Genomic DNA, 24,799 nt, shown 5'->3' on the forward strand with positions numbered 1-24,799 from the left:
AAACAATAACAATTGGGAAAACAATTCAGGCATACCACGACATTGGAAATACATTGAACAACATTATAAATAACAGTTCGAACAGAATATTACCTGGAATACTGAAAACAGAAATACAAGAATTTCTTGAGAACGGAACAGACTAGAGTTACTGGATGCACTGCTGTAACAGTACGGAACATACCGGTCCCATAAAGGGACGCATCAAGACCCGTATCCACCTAGGTGAACACTTCGTTTGTGAGTCTGGGCACCACCAACCCACGGACCAGGAGTCAATTTAGATTGGTCCTGTCTAGATACTACCCCAGCAATGGTACTCACCGGGCAGCACGGAACGGAAGGCCTCGGACTGGACTGGACGACGGACGACGAACTTCGGACTTCAGTTACGGGTGGGCCTCCGGATACCTCGGACCTTGGACTCTTGGCTTGGGCTCTGGTCGGGACTCGCCGCGTTCCTCCACCGTCTCGTTTGGATGCTGGACCGCCTCCTCCGTCTCCTCCGTGGGCCTGAGGGATACTTGAAGCAGAAATATCTGCACGTGGCCGGTATGGTTCCGTCACGGCTGCAGAGGGTCAGGGGGTCGGCGTGGCTTCACCGACGCGTGGGGAAAGGGCAAGTCCCTGTTCGGGCGCCATTATGTGGTATATAAATAAATAATACCGGATCTATTTTTGAATGAATGAATGAATAACAGATAGCTCAATAAAATAAGAGTCAAGATTCGAGGTAGTAGGAGTTTCTGCAGGTTTATTACAGCATAAGGACAGGATCAGGACAACCTGCATAAGATGACCCAGCAGCTGCTGGGATTGGGTCTGGGATGAGCGCGCTAACTTTTAATAACAATACATGAACTTATATACATAGCGCAAACACATAGCATTACATTGCAGTAGGCGTAACAGTGGGTGGAGCAGAAGGCGTGACGCGTAGCAGTCGCGAAAGATAACAGTAAAAGTAGGTGTAACTGGGAGTATACATAGACATGTGGTGCAAACGTAACAGAATATGTCATGAATGGGTGGAAACATAGGAGGGGGCTACCTAAGGAGCCGGGACCTCTGACCTGGTGGTGCGCGTAAACTGGCAATGACGTGTTACTAGGAGAAGCTGGGGGCTACGAACTCTGTGCTAGGAGCAGAGACTAGAGTCTGGAGGGTCGGAGCGACATGTACCTAAACCCTATCTGGTATCTGATGTTTAGGGAACATGTTGATATAAACTATAAGTCATGAGGGGAAAGACTAACCTGATTCTAAGACTGGACCATGCATTATTCTACATGTAGTGCGTGAAGAATATTAAATGACCATTAAATACAGTATTTCTCTAACGTGGAGCCGAATAGGCTAGACAATGACGGAAACTATTGATGCAGTTCAGTAGCTTAGGAATGCAGAGAAGGAGGATTGAACTGATAGCTGGAATCATAACATACTCTTGGCAGACTCAGAGGCAGAGCCGGGCTGCACCGGGCACTGCGAGGCAGGAAGTGAGTGAAAGGTCGAGGATACAGGTGGGGGCTGTATCGCTCCTTAGCGAGGCTTCAGGAGACAGGAGCTGAATCTAGGGTCCGGGCCCTGTTGAGGCCTGGAAACGGGGACTTTATAATGAAATATCGTGCACACTGAGAAACGTGGCAACATAACTTTACATAGGTCTGATATTCGTAGTATTCACGAGGACTGGGAAAGGACATACCAGAGGTGGACACAACTGTAATTGCGTCATTAAACAGACATGGGGAATAACATATGCATATTGGTCATGCACACATAACATATGATGGATGATGCGTAGGGACACAGAACATGGCAAAATTTACTTTTCCACACCTCACTCCTGGCCTTCTAACTAACCCTGGTCGTAGTGGGCGTAGTGGGGCTCCGCGGAGCTACGCGGAGTGGGCGAGAAGCTACGCCCACTCCCGCACTCCGCGTAGCCCCACTACGCACCTCCCTCCCGCTCTCCCCTACATACATTATTTAAGCAACTACCCTTAATAAAACAATTTTAAAGCACTTACCGTGTCCGGGGCTCGTCCGGGGCTCCCTCTTGGAATAGCGTCGTCCTGGATACCAATGCGCATGCGCGGGAGGCCGCGCATGCGCATTGGTATCCAGGAAGGGACGCTATTCCAAGAGGGAGCCCCGGAAGAGCCCCGGACATGGTAAGTGCTTTAAAAATTGTTTTATTAAGGTTAGTTGCTTAAATAATGTATGTAGGGGAGGGCGGGAGGGAGGCGGGTGGCGGCCGAATCTGCTACGCACACGGAGTGGGCGTAGTGTTGCCGGCTACGCTGTCTACGCAAAATGCGTAGAAGGCAACACTACGCCTACTCCGTGGGCGTAGCCGATTCGGACGCCCAGGGTTACTTCTAACCAGTTTGGATAGATAGACTGATAAGAAAGCAGCTCTTACTCCTAAAGTTTCAGCCATCTCAAGTGTATGACTGTTGACATATGTCCGCCCCACAGAGACAGATCACTTCTAATAAGTGAGTTCTCTATCTGTCACTGATTGTGGACATACTAACTAGAGCTATCAGTATGGTCATAAATGTGAATACTCTTATGTTCTCAAATCAAAATGGAGTTTTTCCTACTTCCAAGAAAAGTGTCTTAAGCATGCTCTTCAATTTGTGCACGCATGTAGACATTCAAATGCAACTGCATTTCCATACAGAGTCTCAAAATCATAGATATCTTCATACCGCAGTAAGAATACATGAAGCGATTTACATACTGCAGGCAGGCTGGCCTTGTAGCTCAGTGGCAGAGCACTGGTCTTGTAAACCAGGGGTCATGAGTTCAAGCCTCATCAGGGCCTTTTTATATGTGAGTTTCTGTATGTTGTTTCCAAGTCATTCTTTCTAGGAGTCACACCTTGTCTTAAGTTTGCTTATTGACAAGCTTCCCTTTCCTGCTTTCATCGTATCAAGAAGACTTCATGAAAACCATTGAACCATAAACTATCGCCTCACCCCTTCCGATCGCCTGACGAACGCCTGACAAACGCCATTCTCACCCCGCCGGGCAAAGCCAAATAAGCCATGCATATTTGAAGTTCCTTTGAAAGTCAGAGCGAGGACTATGACCTCTGTTCCGACTGAGTCTGCATCCACAGAAAGGATGAAATAAGGATCTAGAAATTTCACCAAGGAGATGTGAACTTCATCCCCCTTAAAATACTTTTCCTCCCAGATGCCCCGGCTCTTAGTCAAATGAGGTTAATCTTCAAAACCCCACCCCCACTAACCATAAATATCCGACTCTCCTGCTGTCCATTCAAATGATACAAGGTATCTTGTACATAGAGAGAATGTGAGAAAAAGCAGAATCGCTTCATAGATTTGGTGACCTTGGATGGGTGGGCTGGATAAAGAAGTGAACCTGATTTCGGGAAAAGGAGTATCGTGATGGGGATGAGGAAAAGAGAACATGGACCACATTCACAAGTTAGAGAAATAAATATATTAGGTTGAATGGTTTTAAAAAGTTAACTTTGAGCATGAATTGTTTTTTTAAACTGCAAAGAATAAAAAAAATCAATGTGGGATTGGAGGCACAATCTGAGCAGAAAGCACCATAAGCTGCTATGGTGCAACTCTTATGTTGACTAGAAACATTAATATGATGACGCTCTTCTTTTGATATGTCTTTCAGTTAAATTTTACTGTAAGTAGCTGATACAGCACTGTTTGCAGCTCCTCAGTATATGGTTATCCCGTGACAACAATGTTTTCATCATATTTATTATTCTACAAATGTATTTTTAAATGCACTGATGTGGTGTTTGCATGCTATGCAAGACGGCACATCATGGAATGTTTATAAGGAGCATCGAATAGGATTGTGATATTTGCACCTGCTAGAGTCGGACACGCAGATCCTGAAAAGAAGTAAAAATTCTCTAGCAAGGGCCGTCTTTCCCCTGAGTTTAATCTTTAGTTTTAGTGAAATGGTTTATGAAAAACCAGTAAGCTGCTCCAGGTGAGGCTCGAACTCACAACCTCGGCATGCCTCATTGCAAGTACTGCTGTATAAGTACCGCGCGCTAACCGATTGCGCCACTGGAGCTCACTGTTCTCATACCTCCCCAGTTGAGCCATCTAGAGCTGACCAAGTAGATACTGGCACTGCTCCCTTATTCACTGTGCAAGATCGACTCACATGCTAGCATGTTATCATGACTATTAAAAACTACAGTCCTAATGGAACAGATTTGATAATTCTGCTATATCATGTGCTCTGTCTATTGAACACCACATATATTTGCCAGTTCTGACACAGTCTAGGAGAAACTTATGATTATTTGTAATTAGCACATCGTAAGAATTTCCTAAAAAATGAAACATAGTCACCTAAGGCAGACGAGGTGGCCGAGTGGTTAAGGCGCTAGACTGCTAATCCATTGTGCTCTGCACGCGTGGGTTCGAATCCCACCTTCGTCGGAACGCCATCAGACACTCTTTTGAAGGTGGGCATGTCTCGTAGTACAATTACACTCTCTTTCAAGACACAGCCATAATCCACTAGAAGGGCCCAACTGACTATTCCATTTTGGCAATTATGTCAAATTAAGGGAAGTGTTTTGTGCTTAATTGAAATTAGATCTTTCATGAAGTGTCCAGAGGATTGCCTTTCCCTCACTCCTGGCCTTCTAACTAACCCTGGTCGTAGTGGGCGTAGTGGGGCTCCGCGGAGCTACGCGGAGTGGGCAAGAAGCTACGCCCACTCCCGCACTCCGCGTAGCCCCACTACGCACCTCCCTCCCGCTCTCCCCTACATACATTATTTAAGCAACTACCCTTAATAAAACAATTTTAAAGCACTTACCGTGTCCGGGGCTCGTCCGGGGCTCCCTCTTAGAATAGCGTCGTCCTGGATACCAATGCGCATGCGCGGGAGGCCGCACATGCGCATTGGTATCCAGGAAGGGACGCTATTCCAAGAGGGAGCCCCGGAAGAGCCCCGGACATGGTAAGTGCTTTAAAAATTGTTTTATTAAGGTTAGTTGCTTAAATAATGTATGTAGGGGAGGGCAGGAGGGAGGCGGGTGGCGGCCGAATCGGCTACGCACACGGAGTGGGCGTAGTGTTGCCGGTTACGCTGTCTACGCAAAATGCGTAGAAGGCAACACTACGCCTACTCCGTGGGCGTAGCCGATTCGGACGCCCAGGGTTACTTCTAACCAGTTTGGATAGATAGACTGATAAGAAAGCAGCTCTTACTCCTAAAGTTTCAGCCATCTCAAGTGTATGACTGTTGACATATGTCTGCCCCACAGAGACAGATCACTTCTAATAAGTGAGTTCTCTATCTGTCACTGATTGTGGACATACTAACTAGAGCTATCAGTATGGTCATAAATGTGAATACTCTTATGTTCTCAAATCAAAATGGAGTTTTTCCTACTTCCAAGAAAAGTGTCTTAAGCATGCTCTTCAATTTGTGCACGCATGTAGACATTCAAATGCAACTGCATTTCCATACAGAGTCTCAAAATCATAGATATCTTCATACCGCAGTAAGAATACATGAAGCGATTTACATACTGCAGGCAGGCTGGCCTTGTAGCTCAGTGGCAGAGCACTGGTCTTGTAAACCAGGGGTCATGAGTTCAAGCCTCATCAGGGCCTTTTTATATGTGAGTTTCTGTATGTTGTTTCCAAGTCATTCTTTCTAGGAGTCACACCTTGTCTTAAGTTTGCTTATTGACAAGCTTCCCTTTCCTGCTTTCATCGTATCAAGAAGACTTCATGAAAACCATTGAACCATAAACTATCGCCTCACCCCTTCCGATCGCCTGACGAACGCCTGACAAACGCCATTCTCACCCCGCCGGGCAAGCCCTGCCGGGCAAAGCCAAATAAGCCATGCATATTTGAAGTTCCTTTGAAAGTCAGAGCGAGGACTATGACCTCTGTTCCGACTGAGTCTGCATCCACAGAAAGGATGAAATAAGGATCTAGAAATTTCACCAAGGAGATGTGAACTTCATCCCCCTTAAAATACTTTTCCTCCCAGATGCCCCGGCTCTTAGTCAAATGAGGTTAATCTTCAAAACCCCACCCCCACTAACCATAAATATCCGACTCTCCTGCTGTCCATTCAAATGATACAAGGTATCTTGTACATAGAGAGAATGTGAGAAAAAGCAGAATCGCTTCATAGATTTGGTGACCTTGGATGGGTGGGCTGGATAAAGAAGTGAACCTGATTTCGGGAAAAGGAGTATCGTGATGGGGATGAGGAAAAGAGAACATGGACCACATTCACAAGTTAGAGAAATAAATATATTAGGTTGAATGGTTTTAAAAAGTTAACTTTGAGCATGAATTGTTTTTTTAAACTGCAAAGAATAAAAAAAATCAATGTGGGATTGGAGGCACAATCTGAGCAGAAAGCACCATAAGCTGCTATGGTGCAACTCTTATGTTGACTAGAAACATTAATATGATGACGCTCTTCTTTTGATATGTCTTTCAGTTAAATTTTACTGTAAGTAGCTGATACAGCACTGTTTGCAGCTCCTCAGTATATGGTTATCCCGTGACAACAATGTTTTCATCATATTTATTATTCTACAAATGTATTTTTAAATGCACTGATGTGGTGTTTGCATGCTATGCAAGACGGCACATCATGGAATGTTTATAAGGAGCATCGAATAGGATTGTGATATTTGCACCTGGAAGAGTCGGACACGCAGATCCTGAAAAGAAGTAAAAACTCTCTAGCAAGGGCCGTCTTTCCCCTGAGTTTAATCTTTAGTTTTAGTGAAATGGTTTATGAAAAACCAGTAAGCTGCTCCAGGTGAGGCTCGAACTCACAACCTCAGCATGCCTCAATGCAAGTACTGCTGTATAAGTACCGCGCGCTAACCGATTGCGCCACTGGAGCTCACTGTTCTCATACCTCCCCAGTTGAGCCATCTAGAGCTGACCAAGTAGATACTGGCACTGCTCCCTTATTCACTGTGCAAGATCGACTCACATGCTAGCATGTTATCATGACTATTAAAAACTACAGTCCTAATGGAACAGATTTGATAATTCTGCTATATCATGTGCTCTGTCTATTGAACACCACATATATTTGCCAGTTCTGACACAGTCTAGGAGAAACTTATGATTATTTGTAATTAGCACATCGTAAGAATTTCCTAAAAAATGAAACATAGTCACCTAAGGCAGACGAGGTGGCCGAGTGGTTAAGGCGATGGACTGCTAATCCATTGTGCTCTGCACGCGTGGGTTCGAATCCCACCTTCGTCGGAACGCCATCAGACACTCTTTTGAAGGTGGGCATGTCTCGTAGTACAATTACACTCTCTTTCAAGACACAGCCATAATCCACTAGAAGGGCCCAACTGACTATTCCATTTTGGCAATTATGTCAAATTAAGGGAAGTGTTTTGTGCTTAATTGAAATTAGATCTTTCATGAAGTGTCCAGAGGATTGCCTTTCCCTCACTCCTGGCCTTCTAACTAACCCTGGTCGTAGTGGGCGTAGTGGGGCTCCGCGGAGCTACGCGGAGTGGGCGAGAAGCTACGCCCACTCCCGCACTCCGCGTAGCCCCACTACGCACCTCCCTCCCGCTCTCCCCTACATACATTATTTAAGCAACTACCCTTAATAAAACAATTTTAAAGCACTTACCGTGTCCGGGGCTCGTCCGGGGCTCCCTCTTAGAATAGCGTCGTCCTGGATACCAATGCGCATGCGCGGGAGGCCGCGCATGCGCATTGGTATCCAGGAAGGGACGCTATTCCAAGAGCGAGCCCCGGAAGAGCCCCGGACATGGTAAGTGCTTTAAAAATTGTTTTATTAAGGTTAGTTGCTTAAATAATGTATGTAGGGGAGGGCGGGAGGGAGGCGGGTGGCGGCCGAATCGGCTACGCACACGGAGTGGGCGTAGTGTTGCCGGCTACGCTGTCTACGCAAAATGCGTAGAAGGCAACACTACGCCTACTCCGTGGGCGTAGCCGATTCGGACGCCCAGGGTTACTTCTAACCAGTTTGGATAGATAGACTGATAAGAAAGCAGCTCTTACTCCTAAAGTTTCAGCCATCTCAAGTGTATGACTGTTGACATATGTCTGCCCCACAGAGACAGATCACTTCTAATAAGTGAGTTCTCTATCTGTCACTGATTGTGGACATACTAACTAGAGCTATCAGTATGGTCATAAATGTGAATACTCTTATGTTCTCAAATCAAAATGGAGTTTTTCCTACTTCCAAGAAAAGTGTCTTAAGCATGCTCTTCAATTTGTGCACGCATGTAGACATTCAAATGCAACTGCATTTCCATACAGAGTCTCAAAATCATAGATATCTTCATACCGCAGTAAGAATACATGAAGCGATTTACATACTGCAGGCAGGCTGGCCTTGTAGCTCAGTGGCAGAGCACTGGTCTTGTAAACCAGGGGTCATGAGTTCAAGCCTCATCAGGGCCTTTTTATATGTGAGTTTCTGTATGTTGTTTCCAAGTCATTCTTTCTAGGAGTCACACCTTGTCTTAAGTTTGCTTATTGACAAGCTTCCCTTTCCTGCTTTCATCGTATCAAGAAGACTTCATGAAAACCATTGAACCATAAACTATCGCCTCACCCCTTCCGATCGCCTGACGAACGCCTGACAAACGCCATTCTCACCCCGCCGGGCAAGCCCTGCCGGGCAAAGCCAAATAAGCCATGCATATTTGAAGTTCCTTTGAAAGTCAGAGCGAGGACTATGACCTCTGTTCCGACTGAGTCTGCATCCACAGAAAGGATGAAATAAGGATCTAGAAATTTCACCAAGGAGATGTGAACTTCATCCCCCTTAAAATACTTTTCCTCCCAGATGCCCCGGCTCTTAGTCAAATGAGGTTAATCTTCAAAACCCCACCCCCACTAACCATAAATATCCGACTCTCCTGCTGTCCATTCAAATGATACAAGGTATCTTGTACATAGAGAGAATGTGAGAAAAAGCAGAATCGCTTCATAGATTTGGTGACCTTGGATGGGTGGGCTGGATAAAGAAGTGAACCTGATTTCGGGAAAAGGAGTATCGTGATGGGGATGAGGAAAAGAGAACATGGACCACATTCACAAGTTAGAGAAATAAATATATTAGGTTGAATGGTTTTAAAAAGTTAACTTTGAGCATGAATTGTTTTTTTAAACTGTAAAGAATAAAAAAAATCAATGTGGGATTGGAGGCACAATCTGAGCAGAAAGCACCATAAGCTGCTATGGTGCAACTCTTATGTTGACTAGAAACATTAATATGATGACGCTCTTCTTTTGATATGTCTTTCAGTTAAATTTTACTGTAAGTAGCTGATACAGCACTGTTTGCAGCTCCTCAGTATATGGTTATCCCGTGACAACAATGTTTTCATCATATTTATTATTCTACAAATGTATTTTTAAATGCACTGATGTGGTGTTTGCATGCTATGCAAGACGGCACATCATGGAATGTTTATAAGGAGCATCGAATAGGATTGTGATATTTGCACCTGGAAGAGTCGGACACGCAGATCCTGAAAAGAAGTAAAAACTCTCTAGCAAGGGCCGTCTTTCCCCTGAGTTTAATCTTTAGTTTTAGTGAAATGGTTTATGAAAAACCAGTAAGCTGCTCCAGGTGAGGCTCGAACTCACAACCTCAGCATGCCTCAATGCAAGTACTGCTGTATAAGTACCGCGCGCTAACCGATTGCGCCACTGGAGCTCACTGTTCTCATACCTCCCCAGTTGAGCCATCTAGAGCTGACCAAGTAGATACTGGTACTGCTCCCTTATTCACTGTGCAAGATCGACTCACATGCTAGCATGTTATCATGACTATTAAAAACTACAGTCCTAATGGAACAGATTTGATAATTCTGCTATATCATGTGCTCTGTCTATTGAACACCACATATATTTGCCAGTTCTGACACAGTCTAGGAGAAACTTATGATTATTTGTAATTAGCACATCGTAAGAATTTCCTAAAAAATGAAACATAGTCACCTAAGGCAGACGAGGTGGCCGAGTGGTTAAGGCGATGGACTGCTAATCCATTGTGCTCTGCACGCGTGGGTTCGAATCCCACCTTCGTCGGAACGCCATCAGACACTCTTTTGAAGGTGGGCATGTCTCGTAGTACAATTACACTCTCTTTCAAGACACAGCCATAATCCACTAGAAGGGCCCAACTGACTATTCCATTTTGGCAATTATGTCAAATTAAGGGAAGTGTTTTGTGCTTAATTGAAATTAGATCTTTCATGAAGTGTCCAGAGGATTGCCTTTCCCTCACTCCTGGCCTTCTAACTAACCCTGGTCGTAGTGGGCGTAGTGGGGCTCCGCGGAGCTACGCGGAGTGGGCGAGAAGCTACGCCCACTCCCGCACTCCGCGTAGCCCCACTACGCACCTCCCTCCCGCTCTCCCCTACATACATTATTTAAGCAACTACCCTTAATAAAACAATTTTAAAGCACTTACCGTGTCCGGGGCTCGTCCGGGGCTCCCTCTTGGAATAGCGTCGTCCTGGATACCAATGCGCATGCGCGGGAGGCCGCGCATGCGCATTGGTATCCAGGAAGGGACGCTATTCCAAGAGGGAGCCCCGGAAGAGCCCCGGACATGGTAAGTGCTTTAAAAATTGTTTTATTAAGGTTAGTTGCTTAAATAATGTATGTAGGGGAGGGCGGGAGGGAGGCGGGTGGCGGCCGAATCGGCTACGCTCACGGAGTGGGCGTAGTGTTGCCGGCTACGCTGTCTACGCAAAATGCGTAGAAGGCAACACTACGCCTACTCCGTGGGCGTAGCCGATTCGGACGCCCAGGGTTACTTCTAACCAGTTTGGATAGATAGACTGATAAGAAAGCAGCTCTTACTCCTAAAGTTTCAGCCATCTCAAGTGTATGACTGTTGACATATGTCTGCCCCACAGAGACAGATCACTTCTAATAAGTGAGTTCTCTATCTGTCACTGATTGTGGACATACTAACTAGAGCTATCAGTATGGTCATAAATGTGAATACTCTTATGTTCTCAAATCAAAATGGAGTTTTTCCTACTTCCAAGAAAAGTGTCTTAAGCATGCTCTTCAATTTGTGCACGCATGTAGACATTCAAATGCAACTGCATTTCCATACAGAGTCTCAAAATCATAGATATCTTCATACCGCAGTAAGAATACATGAAGCGATTTACATACTGCAGGCAGACTGGCCTTGTAGCTCAGTGGCAGAGCACTGGTCTTGTAAACCAGGGGTCATGAGTTCAAGCCTCATCAGGGCCTTTTTATATGTGAGTTTCTGTATGTTGTTTCCAAGTCATTCTTTCTAGGAGTCACACCTTGTCTTAAGTTTGCTTATTGACAAGCTTCCCTTTCCTGCTTTCATCGTATCAAGAAGACTTCATGAAAACCATTGAACCATAAACTATCGCCTCACCCCTTCCGATCGCCTGACGAACGCCTGACAAACGCCATTCTCACCCCGCCGGGCAAGCCCTGCCGGGCAAAGCCAAATAAGCCATGCATATTTGAAGTTCCTTTGAAAGTCAGAGCGAGGACTATGACCTCTGTTCCGACTGAGTCTGCATCCACAGAAAGGATGAAATAAGGATCTAGAAATTTCACCAAGGAGATGTGAACTTCATCCCCCTTAAAATACTTTTCCTCCCAGATGCCCCGGCTCTTAGTCAAATGAGGTTAATCTTCAAAACCCCACCCCCACTAACCATAAATATCCGACTCTCCTGCTGTCCATTCAAATGATACAAGGTATCTTGTACATAGAGAGAATGTGAGAAAAAGCAGAATCGCTTCATAGATTTGGTGACCTTGGATGGGTGGGCTGGATAAAGAAGTGAACCTGATTTCGGGAAAAGGAGTATCGTGATGGGGATGAGGAAAAGAGAACATGGACCACATTCACAAGTTAGAGAAATAAATATATTAGGTTGAATGGTTTTAAAAAGTTAACTTTGAGCATGAATTGTTTTTTTAAACTGTAAAGAATAAAAAAAATCAATGTGGGATTGGAGGCACAATCTGAGCAGAAAGCACCATAAGCTGCTATGGTGCAACTCTTATGTTGACTAGAAACATTAATATGATGACGCTCTTCTTTTGATATGTCTTTCAGTTAAATTTTACTGTAAGTAGCTGATACAGCACTGTTTGCAGCTCCTCAGTATATGGTTATCCCGTGACAACAATGTTTTCATCATATTTATTATTCTACAAATGTATTTTTAAATGCACTGATGTGGTGTTTGCATGCTATGCAAGACGGCACATCATGGAATGTTTATAAGGAGCATCGAATAGGATTGTGATATTTGCACCTGGAAGAGTCGGACACGCAGATCCTGAAAAGAAGTAAAAACTCTCTAGCAAGGGCCGTCTTTCCCCTGAGTTTAATCTTTAGTTTTAGTGAAATGGTTTATGAAAAACCAGTAAGCTGCTCCAGGTGAGGCTCGAACTCACAACCTCAGCATGCCTCAATGCAAGTACTGCTGTATAAGTACCGCGCGCTAACCGATTGCGCCACTGGAGCTCACTGTTCTCATACCTCCCCAGTTGAGCCATCTAGAGCTGACCAAGTAGATACTGGCACTGCTCCCTTATTCACTGTGCAAGATCGACTCACATGCTAGCATGTTATCATGACTATTAAAAACTACAGTCCTAATGGAACAGATTTGATAATTCTGCTATATCATGTGCTCTGTCTATTGAACACCACATATATTTGCCAGTTCTGACACAGTCTAGGAGAAACTTATGATTATTTGTAATTAGCACATCGTAAGAATTTCCTAAAAAATGAAACATAGTCACCTAAGGCAGACGAGGTGGCCGAGTGGTTAAGGCGATGGACTGCTAATCCATTGTGCTCTGCACGCGTGGGTTCGAATCCCACCTTCGTCGGAACGCCATCAGACACTCTTTTGAAGGTGGGCATGTCTCGTAGTACAATTACACTCTCTTTCAAGACACAGCCATAATCCACTAGAAGGGCCCAACTGACTATTCCATTTTGGCAATTATGTCAAATTAAGGGAAGTGTTTTGTGCTTAATTGAAATTAGATCTTTCATGAAGTGTCCAGAGGATTGCCTTTCCCTCACTCCTGGCCTTCTAACTAACCCTGGTCGTAGTGGGCGTAGTGGGGCTCCGCGGAGCTACGCGGAGTGGGCGAGAAGCTACGCCCACTCCCGCACTCCGCGTAGCCCCACTACGCACCTCCCTCCCGCTCTCCCCTACATACATTATTTAAGCAACTACCCTTAATAAAACAATTTTAAAGCACTTACCGTGTCCGGGGCTCGTCCGGGGCTCCCTCTTAGAATAGCGTCGTCCTGGATACCAATGCGCATGCGCGGGAGGCCGCGCATGCGCATTGGTATCCAGGAAGGGACGCTATTCCAAGAGCGAGCCCCGGAAGAGCCCCGGACATGGTAAGTGCTTTAAAAATTGTTTTATTAAGGTTAGTTGCTTAAATAATGTATGTAGGGGAGGGCGGGAGGGAGGCGGGTGGCGGCCGAATCGGCTACGCACACGGAGTGGGCGTAGTGTTGCCGGCTACGCTGTCTACGCAAAATGCGTAGAAGGCAACACTACGCCTACTCCGTGGGCGTAGCCGATTCGGACGCCCAGGGTTACTTCTAACCAGTTTGGATAGATAGACTGATAAGAAAGCAGCTCTTACTCCTAAAGTTTCAGCCATCTCAAGTGTATGACTGTTGACATATGTCTGCCCCACAGAGACAGATCACTTCTAATAAGTGAGTTCTCTATCTGTCACTGATTGTGGACATACTAACTAGAGCTATCAGTATGGTCATAAATGTGAATACTCTTATGTTCTCAAATCAAAATGGAGTTTTTCCTACTTCCAAGAAAAGTGTCTTAAGCATGCTCTTCAATTTGTGCACGCATGTAGACATTCAAATGCAACTGCATTTCCATACAGAGTCTCAAAATCATAGATATCTTCATACCGCAGTAAGAATACATGAAGCGATTTACATACTGCAGGCAGGCTGGCCTTGTAGCTCAGTGGCAGAGCACTGGTCTTGTAAACCAGGGGTCATGAGTTCAAGCCTCATCAGGGCCTTTTTATATGTGAGTTTCTGTATGTTGTTTCCAAGTCATTCTTTCTAGGAGTCACACCTTGTCTTAAGTTTGCTTATTGACAAGCTTCCCTTTCCTGCTTTCATCGTATCAAGAAGACTTCATGAAAACCATTGAACCATAAACTATCGCCTCACCCCTTCCGATCGCCTGACGAACGCCTGACAAATGCCATTTTCACCCCGCCGGGCAAGCCCTGCCGGGCAAAGCCAAATAAGCCATGCATATTTGAAGTTCCTTTGAAAGTCAGAGCGAGGACTATGACCTCTGTTCCGACTGAGTCTGCATCCACAGAAAGGATGAAATAAGGATCTAGAAATTTCACCAAGGAGATGTGAACTTCATCCCCCTTAAAATACTTTTCCTCCCAGATGCCCCGGCTCTTAGTCAAATGAGGTTAATCTTCAAAACCCCACCCCCACTAACCATAAATATCCGACTCTCCTGCTGTCCATTCAAATGATACAAGGTATCTTGTACATAGAGAGAATGTGAGAAAAAGCAGAATCGCTTCATAGATTTGGTGACCTTGGATGGGTGGGCTGGATAAAGAAGTGAACCTGATTTCGGGAAAAGGAGTATCGTGATGGGGATGAGGAAAAGAGAACATGGACCACATTCACAAGTTAGAGAAATAAATATATTAGGTTGAATGGTTTTAAAAAGTTAACTTTGAGCATGAATTGTTTTTTTAAACTGCAAAGAATAAAAAAAATCAATGTGGGATTGGAGGCACAATCTGAGCAGAAAGCACCATAAGCTGCTATGGTGCAACTCTTATGTTGACTAGAAACATTAATATGATGACGCTCTTCTTTTGATATGTCTTTCAGTTAAATTTTACTGTAAGTAGCTGATACAGCACTGTTTGCAGCTCCTCAGTATATGGTTATCCCGTGACAACAATGTTTTCATCATATTTATTATTCTACAAATGTATTTTTAAATGCACTGATGTGGTGTTTGCATGCTATGCAAGACGGCACATCATGGAATGTTTATAAGGAGCATCGAATAGGATTGTGATATTTGCACCTGGAAGAGTCGGACACGCAGATCCTGAAAAGAAGTAAAAACTCTCTAGCAAGGGCCGTCTTTCCCCTGAGTTTAATCTTTAGTTTTAGTGAAATGGTTTATGAAAAACCAGTAAGCTGCTCCAGGTGAGGCTCGAACTCACAACCTCGGCATGCCTCAATGCAAGTACTGCTGTATAAGTACCGCGCGCTAACCGATTGCGCCACTGGAGCTCACTGTTCTCATACCTCCCCAGTTGAGCCATCTAGAGCTGACCAAGTAGATACTGGTACTGCTCCCTTATTCACTGTGCAAGATCGACTCACATGCTAGCATGTTATCATGACTATTAAAAACTACAGTCCTAATGGAACAGATTTGATAATTCTGCTATATCATGTGCTCTGTCTATTGAACACCACATATATTTGCCAGTTCTGACACAGTCTAGGAGAAACTTATGATTATTTGTAATTAGCACATCGTAAGAATTTCCTAAAAAATGAAACATAGTCACCTAAGGCAGACGAGGTGGCCGAGTGGTTAAGGTGATGGACTGCTAATCCATTGTGCTCTGCACGCGTGGGTTCGAATCCCACCTTCGTCGGAACGCCATCAGACACTCTTTTGAAGGTGGGCATGTCTCGTAGTACAATTACACTCTCTTTCAAGACACAGCCATAATCCACTAGAAGGGCCCAACTGACTATTCCATTTTGGCAATTATGTCAAATTAAGGGAAGTGTTTTGTGCTTAATTGAAATTAGATCTTTCATGAAGTGTCCAGAGGATTGCCTTTCCCTCACTCCTGGCCTTCTAACTAACCCTGGTCGTAGTGGGCGTAGTGGGGCTCCGCGGAGCTACGCGGAGTGGGCGAGAAGCTACGCCCACTCCCGCACTCCGCGTAGCCCCACTACGCACCTCCCTCCCGCTCTCCCCTACATACATTATTTAAGCAACTACCCTTAATAAAACAATTTTAAAGCACTTACCGTGTCCGGGGCTCGTCCGGGGCTCCCTCTTAGAATAGCGTCGTCCTGGATACCAATGCGCATGCGCGGGAGGCCGCGCATGCGCATTGGTATCCAGGAAGGGACGCTATTCCAAGAGGGAGCCCCGGAAGAGCCCCGGACATGGTAAGTGCTTTAAAAATTGTTTTATTAAGCTTAGTTGCTTAAATAATGTATGTAGGGGAGGGCGGGAGGGAGGCGGGTGGCGGCCGAATCGGCTACGCACACGGAGTGGGCGTAGTGTTGCCGGCTACGCTGTCTACGCAAAATGCGTAGAAGGCAACACTACGCCTACTCCGTGGGCGTAGCCGATTCGGACGCCCAGGGTTACTTCTAACCAGTTTGGATAGATAGACTGATAAGAAAGCAGCTCTTACTCCTAAAGTTTCAGCCATCTCAAGTGTATGACTGTTGACATATGTCTGCCCCACAGAGACAGATCACTTCTAATAAGTGAGTTCTCTATCTGTCACTGATTGTGGACATACTAACTAGAGCTATCAGTATGGTCATAAATGTGAATACTCTTATGTTCTCAAATCAAAATGGAGTTTTTCCTACTTCCAAGAAAAGTGTCTTAAGCATGCTCTTCAATTTGTGCACGCATGTAGACATTCAAATGCAACTGCATTTCCATACAGAGTCTCAAAATCATAGATATCTTCATACCGCAGTAAGAATACATGAAGCGATTTACATACTGCAGGCAGGCTGGCCTTGTAGCTCAGTGGCAGAGCACTGGTCTTGTAAACCAGGGGTCATGAGTTCAAGCCTCATCAGGGCCTTTTTATATGTGAGTTTCTGTATGTTGTTTCCAAGTCATTCTTTCTAGGAGTCACACCTTGTCTTAAGTTTGCTTATGACAAGCTTCCCTTTCCTGCTTTCATCGTATCAAGAAGACTTCATGAAAACCATTGAACCATAAACTATCGCCTCACCCCTTCCGATCGCCTGACGAACGCCTGACAAACGCCATTTTCACCCCGCCGGGCAAGCCCTGCCGGGCAAAGCCAAATAAGCCATGCATATTTGAAGTTCCTTTGAAAGTCAGAGCGAGGACTATGACCTCTGTTCCGACTGAGTCTGCATCCACAGAAAGGATGAAATAAGGATCTAGAAATTTCACCAAGGAGATGTGAACTTCATCCCCCTTAAAATACTTTTCCTCCCAGATGCCCCGGCTCTTAGTCAAATGAGGTTAATCTTCAAAACCCCACCCCCACTAACCATAAATATCCGACTCTCCTGCTGTCCATTCAAATGATACAAGGTATCTTGTACATAGAGAGAATGTGAGAAAAAGCAGAATCGCTTCATAGATTTGGTGACCTTGGATGGGTGGGCTGGATAAAGAAGTGAACCTGATTTCGGGAAAAGGAGTATCGTGATGGGGATGAGGAAAAGAGAACATGGACCACATTCACAAGTTAGAGAAATAAATATATTAGGTTGAATGGTTTTAAAAAGTTAACTTTGAGCATGAATTGTTTTTTTAAACTGCAAAGAATAAAAAAAATCAATGTGGGATTGGAGGCACAATCTGAGCAGAAAGCACCATAAGCTGCTATGGTGCAACTCTTATGTTGACTAGAAACATTAATATGATGACGCTCTTCTTTTGATATGTCTTTCAGTTAAATTTTACTGTAAGTAGCTGATACAGCACTGTTTGCAGCTCCTCAGTATATGGTTATCCCGTGACAACAATGTTTTCATCATATTTATTATTCTACAAATGTATTTTTAAATGCACTGATGTGGTGTTTGCATGCTATGCAAGACGGCACATCATGGAATGTTTATAAGGAGCATCGAATAGGATTGTGATATTTGCACCTGGAAGAGTCGGACACGCAGATCCTGAAAAGAAGTAAAAACTCTCTAGCAAGGGCCGTCTTTCCCCTGAGTTTAATCTTTAGTTTTAGTGAAATGGTTTATGAAAAACCAGTAAGCTGCTCCAGGTGAGGCTCGAACTCACAACCTCGGCATGCCTCAATGCAAGTACTGCTGTATAAGTACCGCGCGCTAACCGATTGCGCCACTGGAGCTCACTGTTCTCATACCTCCCCAGTTGAGCCATCTAGAGCTGACCAAGTAGATACTGGTACTGCTCCCTTATTCACTGTGCAAGATCGACTCACATGCTAGCATGTTATCATGACTATTAAAAACTACAGTCCTAATGGAACAGATTTGATAATTCTGCTATATCATGTGCTCTGTCTATTGAACACCACATATATTTGCCAGTTCTGACACAGTCTAGGAGAAACTTATGATTATTTGTAATTAGCACATCGTAAGAATTTCCTAAAAAATGAAACATAGTCACCTAAGGCAGACGAGGTGGCCGAGTGGTTAAGGCGATGGACTGCTAATCCATTGTGCTCTGCATGCGTGGGTTCGAATCCCACCTTCGTCGGAACGCCATCAGACACTCTTTTGAAGGTGGGCATGTCTCGTAGTACAATTACACTCTCTTTCAAGACACAGCCATAATCCACTAGAAGGGCCCAACTGACTATTCCATTTTGGCAATTATGTCAAATTAAGGGAAGTGTTTTGTGCTTAATTGAAATTAGATCTTTCATGAAGTGTCCAGAGGATTGCCTTTCCCTCACTCCTGGCCTTCTAACTAACCCTGGTCGTAGTGGGCGTAGTGGGGCTCCGCGGAGCTACGCGGAGTGGGCGAGAAGCTACGCCCACTCCCGCACTCCGCGTAGCCCCACTACGCACCTCCCTCCCGCTCTCCCCTACATACATTATTTAAGCAACTACCCTTAATAAAACAATTTTAAAGCACTTACCGTGTCCGGGGCTCGTCCGGGGCTCCCTCTTAGAATAGCGTCGTCCTGGATACCAATGCGCATGCGCGGGAGGCCGCGCATGCGCATTGGTATCCAGGAAGGGACGCTATTCCAAGAGCGAGCCCCGGAAGAGCCCCGGACATGGTAAGTGCTTTAAAAATTGTTTTATTAAGGTTAGTTGCTTAAATAATGTATGTAGGGGAGGGCGGGAGGGAGGCGGGTGGCGGCCGAATCGGCTACGCACACGGAGTGGGCGTAGTGTTGCCGGCTACGCTGTCTACGCAAAATGCGTAGAAGGCAACACTACGCCTACTCCGTGGGCGTAGCCGATTCGGACGCCCAGGGTTACTTCTAACCAGTTTGGATAGATAGACTGATAAGAAAGCAGCTCTTACTCCTAAAGTTTCAGCCATCTCAAGTGTATGACTGTTGACATATGTCTGCCCCACAGAGACAGATCACTTCTAATAAGTGAGTTCTCTATCTGTCACTGATTGTGGACATACTAACTAGAGCTATCAGTATGGTCATAAATGTGAATACTCTTATGTTCTCAAATCAAAATGGAGTTTTTCCTACTTCCAAGAAAAGTGTCTTAAGCATGCTCTTCAATTTGTGCACGCATGTAGACATTCAAATGCAACTGCATTTCCATACAGAGTCTCAAAATCATAGATATCTTCATACCGCAGTAAGAATACATGAAGCGATTTACATACTGCAGGCAGGCTGGCCTTGTAGCTCAGTGGCAGAGCACTGGTCTTGTAAACCAGGAGTCATGAGTTCAAGCCTCATCAGGGCCTTTTTATATGTGAGTTTCTGTATGTTGTTTCCAAGTCATTCTTTCTAGGAGTCACACCTTGTCTTAAGTTTGCTTATTGACAAGCTTCCCTTTCCTGCTTTCATCGTATCAAGAAGACTTCATGAAAACCATTGAACCATAAACTATCGCCTCACCCCTTCCGATCGCCTGACGAACGCCTGACAAACGCCATTTTCACCCCGCCGGGCAAGCCCTGCCGGGCAAAGCCAAATAAGCCATGCATATTTGAAGTTCCTTTGAAAGTCAGAGCGAGGACTATGACCTCTGTTCCGACTGAGTCTGCATCCACAGAAAGGATGAAATAAGGATCTAGAAATTTCACCAAGGAGATGTGAACTTCATCCCCCTTAAAATACTTTTCCTCCCAGATGCCCCGGCTCTTAGTCAAATGAGGTTAATCTTCAAAACCCCACCCCCACTAACCATAAATATCCGACTCTCCTGCTGTCCATTCAAATGATACAAGGTATCTTGTACATAGAGAGAATGTGAGAAAAAGCAGAATCGCTTCATAGATTTGGTGACCTTGGATGGGTGGGCTGGATAAAGAAGTGAACCTGATTTCGGGAAAAGGAGTATCGTGATGGGGATGAGGAAAAGAGAACATGGACCACATTCACAAGTTAGAGAAATAAATATATTAGGTTGAATGGTTTTAAAAAGTTAACTTTGAGCATGAATTGTTTTTTTAAACTGCAAAGAATAAAAAAAATCAATGTGGGATTGGAGGCACAATCTGAGCAGAAAGCACCATAAGCTGCTATGGTGCAACTCTTATGTTGACTAGAAACATTAATATGATGACGCTCTTCTTTTGATATGTCTTTCAGTTAAATTTTACTGTAAGTAGCTGATACAGCACTGTTTGCAGCTCCTCAGTATATGGTTATCCCGTGACAACAATGTTTTCATCATATTTATTATTCTACAAATGTATTTTTAAATGCACTGATGTGGTGTTTGCATGCTATGCAAGACGGCACATCATGGAATGTTTATAAGGAGCATCGAATAGGATTGTGATATTTGCACCTGGAAGAGTCGGACACGCAGATCCTGAAAAGAAGTAAAAACTCTCTAGCAAGGGCCGTCTTTCCCCTGAGTTTAATCTTTAGTTTTAGTGAAATGGTTTATGAAAAACCAGTAAGCTGCTCCAGGTGAGGCTCGAACTCACAACCTCGGCATGCCTCAATGCAAGTACTGCTGTATAAGTACCGCGCGCTAACCGATTGCGCCACTGGAGCTCACTGTTCTCATACCTCCCCAGTTGAGCCATCTAGAGCTGACCAAGTAGATACTGGTACTGCTCCCTTATTCACTGTGCAAGATCGACTCACATGCTAGCATGTTATCATGACTATTAAAAACTACAGTCCTAATGGAACAGATTTGATAATTCTGCTATATCATGTGCTCTGTCTATTGAACACCACATATATTTGCCAGTTCTGACACAGTCTAGGAGAAACTTATGATTATTTGTAATTAGCACATCGTAAGAATTTCCTAAAAAATGAAACATAGTCACCTAAGGCAGACGAGGTGGCCGAGTGGTTAAGGCGATGGACTGCTAATCCATTGTGCTCTGCACGCGTGGGTTCGAATCCCACCTTCGTCGGAAAGCCATCAGACACTCTTTTGAAGGTGGGCATGTCTCGTAGTACAATTACACTCTCTTTCAAGACACAGCCATAATCCACTAGAAGGGCCCAACTGACTATTCCATTTTGGCAATTATGTCAAATTAAGGGAAGTGTTTTGTGCTTAATTGAAATTAGATCTTTCATGAAGTGTCCAGAGGATTGCCTTTCCCTCACTCCTGGCCTTCTAACTAACCCTGGTCGTAGTGGGCGTAGTGGGGCTCCGCGGAGCTACGCGGAGTGGGCGAGAAGCTACGCCCACTCCCGCACTCCGCGTAGCCCCACTACGCACCTCCCTCCCGCTCTCCCCTACATACATTATTTAAGCAACTACCCTTAATAAAACAATTTTAAAGCACTTACCGTGTCCGGGGCTCGTCCGGGGCTCCCTCTTAGAATAGCGTCGTCCTGGATACCAATGCGCATGCGCGGGAGGCCGCGCATGCGCATTGGTATCCAGGAAGGGACGCTATTCCAAGAGGGAGCCCCGGAAGAGCCCCGGACATGGTAAGTGCTTTAAAAATTGTTTTATTAAGCTTAGTTGCTTAAATAATGTATGTAGGGGAGGGCGGGAGGGAGGCGGGTGGCGGCCGAATCGGCTACGCACACGGAGTGGGCGTAGTGTTGCCGGCTACGCTGTCTACGCAAAATGCGTAGAAGGCAACACTACGCCTACTCCGTGGGCGTAGCCGATTCGGACGCCCAGGGTTACTTCTAACCAGTTTGGATAGATAGACTGATAAGAAAGCAGCTCTTACTCCTAAAGTTTCAGCCATCTCAAGTGTATGACTGTTGACATATGTCTGCCCCACAGAGACAGATCACTTCTAATAAGTGAGTTCTCTATCTGTCACTGATTGTGGACATACTAACTAGAGCTATCAGTATGGTCATAAATGTGAATACTCTTATGTTCTCAAATCAAAATGGAGTTTTTCCTACTTCCAAGAAAAGTGTCTTAAGCATGCTCTTCAATTTGTGCACGCATGTAGACATTCAAATGCAACTGCATTTCCATACAGAGTCTCAAAATCATAGATATCTTCATACCGCAGTAAGAATACATGAAGCGATTTACATACTGCAGGCAGGCTGGCCTTGTAGCTCAGTGGCAGAGCACTGGTCTTGTAAACCAGGGGTCATGAGTTCAAGCCTCATCAGGGCCTTTTTATATGTGAGTTTCTGTATGTTGTTTCCAAGTCATTCTTTCTAGGAGTCACACCTTGTCTTAAGTTTGCTTATGACAAGCTTCCCTTTCCTGCTTTCATCGTATCAAGAAGACTTCATGAAAACCATTGAACCATAAACTATCGCCTCACCCCTTCCGATCGCCTGACGAACGCCTGACAAACGCCATTTTCACCCCGCCGGGCAAGCCCTGCCGGGCAAAGCCAAATAAGCCATGCATATTTGAAGTTCCTTTGAAAGTCAGAGCGAGGACTATGACCTCTGTTCCGACTGAGTCTGCATCCACAGAAAGGATGAAATAAGGATCTAGAAATTTCACCAAGGAGATGTGAACTTCATCCCCCTTAAAATACTTTTCCTCCCAGATGCCCCGGCTCTTAGTCAAATGAGGTTAATCTTCAAAACCCCACCCCCACTAACCATAAATATCCGACTCTCCTGCTGTCCATTCAAATGATACAAGGTATCTTGTACATAGAGAGAATGTGAGAAAAAGCAGAATCGCTTCATAGATTTGGTGACCTTGGATGGGTGGGCTGGATAAAGAAGTGAACCTGATTTCGGGAAAAGGAGTATCGTGATGGGGATGAGGAAAAGAGAACATGGACCACATTCACAAGTTAGAGAAATAAATATATTAGGTTGAATGGTTTTAAAAAGTTAACTTTGAGCATGAATTGTTTTTTTAAACTGCAAAGAATAAAAAAAATCAATGTGGGATTGGAGGCACAATCTGAGCAGAAAGCACCATAAGCTGCTATGGTGCAACTCTTATGTTGACTAGAAACATTAATATGATGACGCTCTTCTTTTGATATGTCTTTCAGTTAAATTTTACTGTAAGTAGCTGATACAGCACTGTTTGCAGCTCCTCAGTATATGGTTATCCCGTGACAACAATGTTTTCATCATATTTATTATTCTACAAATGTATTTTTAAATGCACTGATGTGGTGTTTGCATGCTATGCAAGACGGCACATCATGGAATGTTTATAAGGAGCATCGAATAGGATTGTGATATTTGCACCTGGAAGAGTCGGACACGCAGATCCTGAAAAGAAGTAAAAACTCTCTAGCAAGGGCCGTCTTTCCCCTGAGTTTAATCTTTAGTTTTAGTGAAATGGTTTATGAAAAACCAGTAAGCTGCTCCAGGTGAGGCTCGAACTCACAACCTCGGCATGCCTCAATGCAAGTACTGCTGTATAAGTACCGCGCGCTAACCGATTGCGCCACTGGAGCTCACTGTTCTCATACCTCCCCAGTTGAGCCATCTAGAGCTGACCAAGTAGATACTGGTACTGCTCCCTTATTCACTGTGCAAGATCGACTCACATGCTAGCATGTTATCATGACTATTAAAAACTACAGTCCTAATGGAACAGATTTGATAATTCTGCTATATCATGTGCTCTGTCTATTGAACACCACATATATTTGCCAGTTCTGACACAGTCTAGGAGAAACTTATGATTATTTGTAATTAGCACATCGTAAGAATTTCCTAAAAAATGAAACATAGTCACCTAAGGCAGACGAGGTGGCCGAGTGGTTAAGGCGATGGACTGCTAATCCATTGTGCTCTGCACGCGTGGGTTCGAATCCCACCTTCGTCGGAACGCCATCAGACACTCTTTTGAAGGTGGGCATGTCTCGTAGTACAATTACACTCTCTTTCAAGACACAGCCATAATCCACTAGAAGGGCCCAACTGACTATTCCATTTTGGCAATTATGTCAAATTAAGGGAAGTGTTTTGTGCTTAATTGAAATTAGATCTTTCATGAAGTGTCCAGAGGATTGCCTTTCCCTCACTCCTGGCCTTCTAACTAACCCTGGTCGTAGTGGGCGTAGTGGGGCTCCGCGGAGCTACGCGGAGTGGGCGAGAAGCTACGCCCACTCCCGCACTCCGCGTAGCCCCACTACGCACCTCCCTCCCGCTCTCCCCTACATACATTATTTAAGCAACTACCCTTAATAAAACAATTTTAAAGCACTTACCGTGTCCGGGGCTCGTCCGGGGCTCCCTCTTAGAATAGCGTCGTCCTGGATACCAATGCGCATGCGCGGGAGGCCGCGCATGCGCATTGGTATCCAGGAAGGGACGCTATTCCAAGAGCGAGCCCCGGAAGAGCCCCGGACATGGTAAGTGCTTTAAAAATTGTTTTATTAAGC

At 44.8% G+C, this 24,799-nt stretch overlaps 24 non-coding genes across 24 annotated transcripts; 16 read left to right on the forward strand and 8 right to left on the reverse strand.

The window, feature by feature from the left end:
- Positions 1 to 2,764: 2,764 nt before the first annotated feature.
- On the forward strand, positions 2,765 to 2,836 carry TRNAT-UGU (transfer RNA threonine (anticodon UGU)). The gene has a single exon. It is a non-coding gene; the product is annotated as a tRNA-Thr (tRNA).
- A 1,155-nt stretch (positions 2,837 to 3,991) lies between these two features.
- TRNAI-UAU (transfer RNA isoleucine (anticodon UAU)) lies at positions 3,992 to 4,086 on the reverse strand. Its single transcript has 2 exons — positions 4,049 to 4,086; positions 3,992 to 4,027 (listed from the first exon to the last, which is right to left on the reverse strand). It is a non-coding gene; the product is annotated as a tRNA-Ile (tRNA).
- Positions 4,087 to 4,378: 292 nt separating this feature from the next.
- Positions 4,379 to 4,460, forward strand: TRNAS-GCU (transfer RNA serine (anticodon GCU)). The gene has a single exon. It is a non-coding gene; the product is annotated as a tRNA-Ser (tRNA).
- A 1,116-nt stretch (positions 4,461 to 5,576) lies between these two features.
- Positions 5,577 to 5,648, forward strand: TRNAT-UGU (transfer RNA threonine (anticodon UGU)). Its single transcript has one exon. It is a non-coding gene; the product is annotated as a tRNA-Thr (tRNA).
- A 1,169-nt stretch (positions 5,649 to 6,817) lies between these two features.
- Positions 6,818 to 6,912, reverse strand: TRNAI-UAU (transfer RNA isoleucine (anticodon UAU)). Its single transcript has 2 exons — positions 6,875 to 6,912; positions 6,818 to 6,853 (listed from the first exon to the last, which is right to left on the reverse strand). It is a non-coding gene; the product is annotated as a tRNA-Ile (tRNA).
- A 292-nt stretch (positions 6,913 to 7,204) lies between these two features.
- TRNAS-GCU (transfer RNA serine (anticodon GCU)) lies at positions 7,205 to 7,286 on the forward strand. The gene has a single exon. It is a non-coding gene; the product is annotated as a tRNA-Ser (tRNA).
- A 1,116-nt stretch (positions 7,287 to 8,402) lies between these two features.
- On the forward strand, positions 8,403 to 8,474 carry TRNAT-UGU (transfer RNA threonine (anticodon UGU)). Its single transcript has one exon. It is a non-coding gene; the product is annotated as a tRNA-Thr (tRNA).
- Positions 8,475 to 9,643: 1,169 nt separating this feature from the next.
- Positions 9,644 to 9,738, reverse strand: TRNAI-UAU (transfer RNA isoleucine (anticodon UAU)). The gene is made up of 2 exons: positions 9,701 to 9,738; positions 9,644 to 9,679 (listed from the first exon to the last, which is right to left on the reverse strand). It is a non-coding gene; the product is annotated as a tRNA-Ile (tRNA).
- Positions 9,739 to 10,030: 292 nt separating this feature from the next.
- Positions 10,031 to 10,112, forward strand: TRNAS-GCU (transfer RNA serine (anticodon GCU)). Its single transcript has one exon. It is a non-coding gene; the product is annotated as a tRNA-Ser (tRNA).
- Positions 10,113 to 11,228: 1,116 nt separating this feature from the next.
- Positions 11,229 to 11,300, forward strand: TRNAT-UGU (transfer RNA threonine (anticodon UGU)). The gene has a single exon. It is a non-coding gene; the product is annotated as a tRNA-Thr (tRNA).
- Positions 11,301 to 12,469: 1,169 nt separating this feature from the next.
- TRNAI-UAU (transfer RNA isoleucine (anticodon UAU)) lies at positions 12,470 to 12,564 on the reverse strand. The gene is made up of 2 exons: positions 12,527 to 12,564; positions 12,470 to 12,505 (listed from the first exon to the last, which is right to left on the reverse strand). It is a non-coding gene; the product is annotated as a tRNA-Ile (tRNA).
- A 292-nt stretch (positions 12,565 to 12,856) lies between these two features.
- On the forward strand, positions 12,857 to 12,938 carry TRNAS-GCU (transfer RNA serine (anticodon GCU)). The gene has a single exon. It is a non-coding gene; the product is annotated as a tRNA-Ser (tRNA).
- A 1,116-nt stretch (positions 12,939 to 14,054) lies between these two features.
- On the forward strand, positions 14,055 to 14,126 carry TRNAT-UGU (transfer RNA threonine (anticodon UGU)). Its single transcript has one exon. It is a non-coding gene; the product is annotated as a tRNA-Thr (tRNA).
- A 1,169-nt stretch (positions 14,127 to 15,295) lies between these two features.
- Positions 15,296 to 15,390, reverse strand: TRNAI-UAU (transfer RNA isoleucine (anticodon UAU)). The gene is made up of 2 exons: positions 15,353 to 15,390; positions 15,296 to 15,331 (listed from the first exon to the last, which is right to left on the reverse strand). It is a non-coding gene; the product is annotated as a tRNA-Ile (tRNA).
- Positions 15,391 to 15,682: 292 nt separating this feature from the next.
- Positions 15,683 to 15,764, forward strand: TRNAS-GCU (transfer RNA serine (anticodon GCU)). Its single transcript has one exon. It is a non-coding gene; the product is annotated as a tRNA-Ser (tRNA).
- A 1,116-nt stretch (positions 15,765 to 16,880) lies between these two features.
- On the forward strand, positions 16,881 to 16,952 carry TRNAT-UGU (transfer RNA threonine (anticodon UGU)). Its single transcript has one exon. It is a non-coding gene; the product is annotated as a tRNA-Thr (tRNA).
- Positions 16,953 to 18,120: 1,168 nt separating this feature from the next.
- On the reverse strand, positions 18,121 to 18,215 carry TRNAI-UAU (transfer RNA isoleucine (anticodon UAU)). The gene is made up of 2 exons: positions 18,178 to 18,215; positions 18,121 to 18,156 (listed from the first exon to the last, which is right to left on the reverse strand). It is a non-coding gene; the product is annotated as a tRNA-Ile (tRNA).
- Positions 18,216 to 18,507: 292 nt separating this feature from the next.
- TRNAS-GCU (transfer RNA serine (anticodon GCU)) lies at positions 18,508 to 18,589 on the forward strand. Its single transcript has one exon. It is a non-coding gene; the product is annotated as a tRNA-Ser (tRNA).
- Positions 18,590 to 19,705: 1,116 nt separating this feature from the next.
- On the forward strand, positions 19,706 to 19,777 carry TRNAT-UGU (transfer RNA threonine (anticodon UGU)). Its single transcript has one exon. It is a non-coding gene; the product is annotated as a tRNA-Thr (tRNA).
- A 1,169-nt stretch (positions 19,778 to 20,946) lies between these two features.
- Positions 20,947 to 21,041, reverse strand: TRNAI-UAU (transfer RNA isoleucine (anticodon UAU)). The gene is made up of 2 exons: positions 21,004 to 21,041; positions 20,947 to 20,982 (listed from the first exon to the last, which is right to left on the reverse strand). It is a non-coding gene; the product is annotated as a tRNA-Ile (tRNA).
- A 292-nt stretch (positions 21,042 to 21,333) lies between these two features.
- On the forward strand, positions 21,334 to 21,415 carry TRNAS-GCU (transfer RNA serine (anticodon GCU)). The gene has a single exon. It is a non-coding gene; the product is annotated as a tRNA-Ser (tRNA).
- Positions 21,416 to 22,531: 1,116 nt separating this feature from the next.
- TRNAT-UGU (transfer RNA threonine (anticodon UGU)) lies at positions 22,532 to 22,603 on the forward strand. The gene has a single exon. It is a non-coding gene; the product is annotated as a tRNA-Thr (tRNA).
- A 1,168-nt stretch (positions 22,604 to 23,771) lies between these two features.
- On the reverse strand, positions 23,772 to 23,866 carry TRNAI-UAU (transfer RNA isoleucine (anticodon UAU)). Its single transcript has 2 exons — positions 23,829 to 23,866; positions 23,772 to 23,807 (listed from the first exon to the last, which is right to left on the reverse strand). It is a non-coding gene; the product is annotated as a tRNA-Ile (tRNA).
- A 292-nt stretch (positions 23,867 to 24,158) lies between these two features.
- TRNAS-GCU (transfer RNA serine (anticodon GCU)) lies at positions 24,159 to 24,240 on the forward strand. The gene has a single exon. It is a non-coding gene; the product is annotated as a tRNA-Ser (tRNA).
- Positions 24,241 to 24,799: the final 559 nt, after the last annotated feature.

The sequence above is a fragment of the Lissotriton helveticus genome, chromosome 5_1 (genome assembly GCF_964261635.1).
Source record: "Lissotriton helveticus chromosome 5_1, aLisHel1.1, whole genome shotgun sequence".
NCBI lineage: Eukaryota > Metazoa > Chordata > Amphibia > Caudata > Salamandridae > Lissotriton > Lissotriton helveticus.